Below are 7,688 nucleotides of genomic sequence, written 5' to 3' on the forward strand. Positions count from 1 at the left end.
AATATCTGCAGAAATCTTAGCGCTGCATGTGGTTTGAACTACAAATTCACTGATCCATATCACGTCACTTCACCTCCCTCCCTCCCGTTCACCTGAAGAGAGGTGGAGTGAGGAGTTGGGGTGCCACGTGCCTCACTCCACGCGGGCAGAAGGTATTGCTGTTTTGGATAGTAGTGGTGCGCGAGCGACGCAGCTGCGGGTCAGGTTCAGTTAACGGGCTTATTTCCAGCCAAAGCCGAGATAACGCGGAGCGACTGAACAGGAAGACAAGAGAGAAGATAACAGAACACCAGGAGAAAGGCGTTTCATCGACGAGTCTTCTTCGCGAAGGTAAATTATTTTTAGCCAACTTTTCCTTGAGTGTCCACTGTAAGCAAGTCGTTACAGAGAATATTTCGAGGAGGAGAAAGCAAAAAAACAAAAAACAACAACAACAACAAAAAAAAAAAAACACGGAGTACTTTTCCTGTTGTTGTTTTCTCCCCCATGCTACTAATGTTTTTGCTTAGCTCCAATCAGACTGAGACTTGTTTGAAATATTAACATGTAAAAAACATGTTTTCTCTTTGTCTCCATAATTACTGTTGAAGCCTTTACTAAGCTTTGTATGTGACTATCCTTTACTCACATCTGCATGTGAAGACTGGAGTTGCTTTTCTCTGACACATGTTAGCGATATTCAAAAGGATTTGTTGCACGTTGATTAAAACAAAAACTTAGAAGATAAATGTACGCCTTAAGTGGCAGTCGAAGAGAAGCCGTTACCTCCCTTATGCCGACTCAAAGTCTATTCGGTTATTACACCCTTTCAATTGTGTCACAATGCCGCTAATCGACACGTGAAGTGCTGTAACTTGCAGGAAAACTAAAGTATCACATGTGTGACAAAGAATATCGCTCTTAGATTTTTTTAGGATTAGAGGGATGGAAACGAATTAAAAAATAGAGTCGTTGAGACTTTTAAGCAAAACCCACGGCTTTAAAACGGAAAACAAGACACATGCAGTATTTACTGTGCGCATTCCAGAGCCTAGGGCGTGTATTAAAAGGACAGTTGAGGTATTCTTGTTTAGCATCAGGTTTGGTTAAGTTTATCACTGATTCAATACGAGAACATGTGTGAGTGGTTCAGTACCGCGGACAGCGGTTTAAGCCGGAGCCAAAGATTAACTGGTATCAGTAGCCTAACAAACAGCTGGCTGATTGCACTACAAACAACAGTCTCTCTGGCTAAATGACATAATGATTTGTTGAAAACTCCGATTGAATATAAGGCTAATATATTTGCTTTATGTCATCTGACATCTAATAATTACTTGATTTGTTGCTTCCATTAATATGATGGTGGCCATTCAGAATGATTATGTGTTATAGTTATGAGGTTTAAAATAGTAGATAGTTTTGTGGTGTTGTGATGGAAAATGATTCTGTAAGATCTGATACATGTGTACATTATAATCTGACCTAATACAAATCATGATTATTCTATAGTAAAGTAATACTAAACTAATCCTTGGCATTTGTACAATTTAAGATTTAAATAGGCAGCTTGTGTCATTGGGTCAGTGTGTCAACCAAACAAACATTGTTAAAACACTCATTCAGTATGGGGATTATTTCTCAACAGTTTCAGACGCATACAGGCTGCATTGTGGATACTTGTGCACTCGCCAGGTGAGAAAGTACTTGTTGCATTGAGGTACATGTAGGTAGTTTACAGTCTATTATTATCTGGACATAACGGTTCAGGCTGTGACTCAAAGACAGAAAATGTGACTTCATGCACTTTCAATTGGGTCTATTAGATTTGCAGAATTAGCCCCTTACATTTTATAGAGCTTTTAATTTTTCTCCGCTGTAAAAGCCTCTTTAGCCACATAGCTCTTAAAGAAGCTCAAAGATGTATCTAGAGGTTTGGTATTTAATTGAAAGTCAGTCGACCTAAATCTTGGGGGTTTTGTTAAGCACTGATTTTTACTGATCTCATCATTAAACTTCTGCAGGCACTGTTTTCTTTCTGTGCCCATGTTCTCAAATGTCATAAATGCCATAAATTAAATACATGTTTAAACTCTGGCTGGCAGTTTTTATGTTTATCATGGCAGCCTTGTAAAAACATTATTATGGGCCACGTTTCAAACATGATAGGATCAGAGACTGTGCTACACAGGGTTATACAGCCCTGTCCCTGTGTCTTGCCATTAAAATAATCAATTCTTTTCTTTTCCCCATCCTTATTTCTTTGTTGTTTACACATAACCAATGCTCACAGTTGTCACTCATGACAAAAGCAAAATGTAGCTCCTTTTTGATAAATGTGAACAATTTCCATGTTCCCCTGTTATCTCTGTGGCAGAAAACATTGCAATCACCTAACACTGACAAAAAATATAAATAACATATCATTAGTAAATAGATCGGTGTAGGTTTAATCCATGATTTAATGAGCATATCTATTCATAAAAGAAACCCACGTACAATATGTCTTTTGTCAGAATTGCAGGATTTATTAAATTAATTCTCTATTCCCAGTGTGGGCACAAAGCACGAGCAATTAAACAAAGTGCATTAAATAAGTGTTCCCCATTGCATCAGTTACTGTCCTGGTAGCAAATCACTTGGGTCAGCGATCGGCCACCCTCTAAAAAGCACCCCGATGGGAATATCCCCAAAATGTAAACACAGTGCTCTCTGCTGATCACAGCTGCCATGTGCCCAGTTTTTTAAACACCTATTCTGAGTAAGACTCTCAAAGTTGCTGTTAAAGTTTTACCGCAGTTTTAAGCATTTCTTTCTGGGTCTGTGGAAAATTAAAGTAAATGTATTGTAGAGTGTAGACAGGATGTACTTTAGGATGCCTGTTCTAGATATATTTTATCTCCAGTTACATTTTGAGATCATTCTGTGCCTATGTGGCTACATGTAGTATGTCTTTTTAATGTTTCCTTCTGTAAACCTTTAAAATGTATTTGCCTCCCCGTGTCTTTCTCCTGTTTCCTTTCTATCCCCTCCCCAGCATGTAAAAGTGCACAGCCAAATAGGAAGCCTTGTTTTGGGATTCACTCATCAGCTCATTCATGCTTAACTAATTTGTGGGCCTCTCTGTATAGCGTTGCCTGGCGACGAGGCCAAGTCAGGCACTTATAAATAAATGGAAGACTTGTTCTTACAACAAACATGAGGAAATGATGTTAGTGCTATTGCTGTGGGTCACTATTTTATTTTGTGCCAGAGTCAATGAAGTGTCTACCCTTTTAGAGATCACAAAAGTGCCATTCACTCGTTTTATTAAATAAAGTGAACCTGTCTGTCCTCTTTGTTATGAATATGTCTAAGAGAAAAAAAGCAGTTCAGATAATTGTCCCGGCTTTACACAAAGTCATGGCAAAGGAAATGGGGTATTTAAATGGTCTTATATATTTAAGGGTATAAGCTATAGCCTTTGTTCAGCCTTTTGCTACTATTTTATATTCTTTTTATTTATTATTCTTAGAAGATATAGAGATCAAGTGGAGAGGCAAGAAATCATGATATTATATGATGGCATCCTCAAGGGCTGATAGTTCAAAGCCAAAATGCTTTGCTAAAAATCATAAGGGAAGCACATTTGGAACAGAATTAAACGCTTGAGCTATATCCAGCTCTGTATCCAGAGCTGCCCTGTCAAATTAAGATGATCTGACATTACAGAAGAGAGATGGACTGCATTTTGATACAGAGTGCTTTAGAGTCCCGAGAGTGGGAGGGAGACACATTAGGTCAGCTGGTTAAACTGCTGTAGCAACATAGTAACACAAATTGGCAAATTTTTTCACCAAACTTTTTTATTTTAAAAATACTAAAACTATCCTCTGTCTTGACAACTTGAACTTGCACCACCATCACCACCTTTCTCTGCTTCGTGCCAGATGAGGCATTGTAAGCTGTCTGGCCTACAGCAGAGATTGGGCTTGGACTATAGTATGAATTTTATGATTTTAAGTAGGCATGCCTTCAAGCAAGAGTGGAGGCATGTCCAAAATTAGACCACTGAGAAATTATTCCTGCTTGTTAGCTATGTGCTTGAGGCTGGTGTGGATCGAAAATGCTCGCTTATACACAAGAGCATGTAAAGAAATTGTTACAACCTTAACTGTTGTTTATGGTACCTTGCTTAACAGCCAAGACTATATGCTGATTTGAAGTAGTCTTTAAAATAAGGAAACTAAACTCAGTGACTTATCTAAATGAATCATTTTAATCGAGATAGTAAAGGTAAAATAATTGTGTCATTTATTTGGGTTTGTGTTATTCGATTGTATTTGTATTTCTTAACTCTATCACGGATTGAGGAAACATAGAAAAATAGCACTGCTTGAAACCCCTTTATGACACGTTCCCTCTGTAAGATTTATTATGTGTGAAGTGAGGCTAACAGAAACTGGCTGTAGACAACTGGCTCTGCAATGATGTGTTCATTCACAAGTATAATTTGTGAGATATACCGTATGACCCACTTCATGGATATTTGTAGATTTGATGCGTGGCTGAGCTTGTGGATATATACTGTTGACATGTGTTTCCCCTTTAGTATGCCTGCTGAAAATATATAAGCAGTTCCCAGCCACACAGTGATGGGGCTGCCAGCTTCACCCAGCTGTGACTGTGGCTTGATGACATGGCATATCTCCTCTCTGTTGCTTTGGACTGCTATTGTCCTTAGGCTCCCCCAGCCAGCCCTGGCAACATCAGCCAACAGGAACTAACTCACACAGTGTTAGTTGCCTGTCCACATCAGAAGCAACAGAGGGACATGCACTCAGCCACGCTCTTACAGCCACAGTAACTGGGTCAATAAGCATGCCAAAAGAGATCCGCGCTACGACACTGACGAACCCTTGACACAGAAGAACAAATACACAAATTCAAATGAGGGTGTTCATTGCGAGATTTCATAGATTTCACAACCATTTTGTGGCATTTTGAATTGAATTCCAAATACAACTTCAAACTCAGCTGTGATGGACATCATCTATTCTTCATGGTAACATTGTGACCATTTTAATTTGTGACTGCATATTTTAGTTGACAATCAAAGGTATCAGTCAAAAATCATGAATTTTTTATAGCAATGCTATTTCATGAACCACGAAAGGACTACTGACATATCATAATTATACAGAGATATGTTGATATAAATAATAATTTCATTTGGATAACTTACTACAATTTGTGTTCAAGTTACAATATATTTTTTATTACCAAAAAAATATAGATCAAAATGTGTTTTCTTGCTTTGCCATCGTTTGATGAAAAACCTCTGGATTTTCAGTTTAGGGAAAATGCTGTATTTCTGGCAGTGAGCCATTTAGATTAGGGTTGACAGGAGGGTCGGTGCATATTAAGGAAGTAGGCAGAAAAGGAATTGCCCTACTTTTGGTGATGATGTGCCCTTTACTCTAGCAGTTGTGTACATTTCCCTTACTTCGCCTCTGGACCCCTAGTGGCCTTGTATCACATTAGTGGCAGAAAATGTGAACATTATTTACTTTCATTCAAATTAATTAGCAAATGTTTTTGCATTTTGAGCATTCTGACTTCCATTAACTACATAAACATCCCCAATAAAACTCATTACTGACATTTTAACTTGCTTATTTTTTTAGTGCCATTTCTATGTTTTTGCACGAGCACGCAGCTTTTGAGAAGACGGCAACAAATACAAACCTCGCATTTATTGATGGATGGTTTCTAGTCACAGGTTCAGACATTTTCCTCCAAAGGCAGCTCTGATAAGTATGCAGGAGAAGGGTGTTTTGTGTACTCCTTTGATCCCACAACAAGAGCCAAAGCTTTGGTGCCCGTAGCTTTGAACATTTAAAGAGAAAGCTTTCAAAATGAAAACACATTTTTCTCATCTAAGATCAGTCACAATTACTGTCCTTTCAAGAACAGAACAATGAACAGAATTATTAGTATTAATGAATGACTGGTTATGGTAATTGTGTGTGTGTTGACAAGTGTGTTGGATCTCACTGATTATGATGGACTAAGAACCTTTTTTTTTGGTGCTGTCTTTTCTACTCCTGGTTCCTGCTTTTCATAATAGTAAGAAACACAAGCTAGGACAAACCTACATGTAGTTTATTTTAACAGATTATAGATGATAGATGAAACTGAGTGCTTAAGTCTAAAGATGACATCTGAAACTAGAATACTTGTTATTTAGGTTTTTTTTTTAAGGAATAATGTAAAAGAAAAGAACAAAACATGAAAAATAATACCAGGTCTGTTAGTATGGGACCCCTGAATGAGGGAATTATTATTATTGGTTGCACATTCTATTAACTGGTATATGTTTGCAAATAATTTTATAAAATACTCTTAGGGAGTAAAATGTAACACATTTTGCAAACTCTACAAACATTTTTAACACTTGAAGCATAATTCAGCCAGACACTACAGGGACAGTGATGCAGAAGTTCCTCCATTTGCTAGTGCAACAGTTTCCTCATAATAACCATAAACTGTGACAATAGAGACAGGATCATATTATATTTTTATACAATGCAATTTTCACTTCCTGCCTAGCGTAGGGAGAAATGGTTAAAACTGTTTGGAGAGCAGTGGTATTAATTTATGAACTCATCTGTAAAAAACATTGTTAGATTAATACTTAAAACTTGTCTTGTGTTCAGTCCCTATGGCGTGCTAAAGTGCTTGCTTAAGCAGCTTCTAAAAATCCCAATTTGTAATTTATGCATTTGTGATGTCACTTAATGTAAACTGACAACAAATGACTTGTGATCTCCCCTTTCACAAATGCACAAATGAAGGCTTTGTTGAGGTTAATTAAGTCAGATGAAACATTATTGAGTATTTGGTGGACTAGACCAAACATGAAAATCAGCACTGCTCATTGGTTTTCATTGTTTTTACTTTGTCAGGTAACACAAAGTCAACCATGGTTATTTCTAGTCCGAGACACTGATTTTTATTGAAAACAGCTTGTGATTTTATACTTCTTTTTTCCAGTAAAAAGGCCCCAGAGCTGTGGCTGGTGAGGGAAATGGCTGGCTGATGGAAGTTTAATGGACAGAGCTAGAAGTGAGACAGGTATACTTTACGAAGGCAGAGTGAAGGTGGTGAACAGGGCAAGGCAATTGGCACAGTGGAAATTGGAGAAACTGATCCTGAGGGACAGGAGATAAAGATTACCACACACACACACACACACACACACACACACACACACACACACACACACACACACACACACAAAAATAGATCCAACTTGTAGTGTTAGCACGATGTGGAGGTGACTAAAGGTCTTGCAGCAATTGATGTAAAGACCAGAACCTTAAATACTGCTGGAATTTGATGACTGGCTGATTATCAGGTGTGCAGGTTGAGTCACTAGAGAGATGGGAACTTGGTACACACACAGAAAGGCAAGAAACATTTTGGACATCAATGCAATTGTATTTAGTCAGATATTAGCTGAACTATTTTGTTTGAAACAGCTTCAGCTGTTTATTAATAGAGACTTTTTCTACCAAGCACTATTACAATTTGATGCCATGCACACCATGCTGAAAAGTTAACAGCCACATTGGAGCTGATACAAGCACAAATTTCTACGGATAAATATTAGGGGTGCAACAATACACAAAATTCACGGTTCGGTTCGATACTTTGGTGTCACGGTT

At 37.9% G+C, this 7,688-nt stretch overlaps 1 protein-coding gene across 3 annotated transcripts in view; it reads left to right on the forward strand.

The window, feature by feature from the left end:
* Positions 1–132: 132 nt before the first annotated feature.
* Positions 133–7,688, forward strand: part of LOC102207315 (voltage-dependent calcium channel gamma-5 subunit) — a 21,486-nt gene continuing 13,930 nt past the window's right edge. For 2 of the 3 annotated variants that reach the window (XM_005736289.1, XM_005736291.1), the window contains exon 1: positions 133–330. The gene's annotated coding sequence lies outside the window, so the exon portion shown is untranslated. Of the gene's footprint in view, positions 331–7,041; positions 7,096–7,688 lie in introns of those variants that run through there. The other variant, XM_005736290.1, reaches the window with a different exon arrangement.

The sequence above is a fragment of the Pundamilia nyererei genome, unplaced genomic scaffold (genome assembly GCF_000239375.1).
Source record: "Pundamilia nyererei isolate P.nyererei 1_Seehausen unplaced genomic scaffold, PunNye1.0 scaffold00068, whole genome shotgun sequence".
NCBI lineage: Eukaryota > Metazoa > Chordata > Actinopteri > Cichliformes > Cichlidae > Pundamilia > Pundamilia nyererei.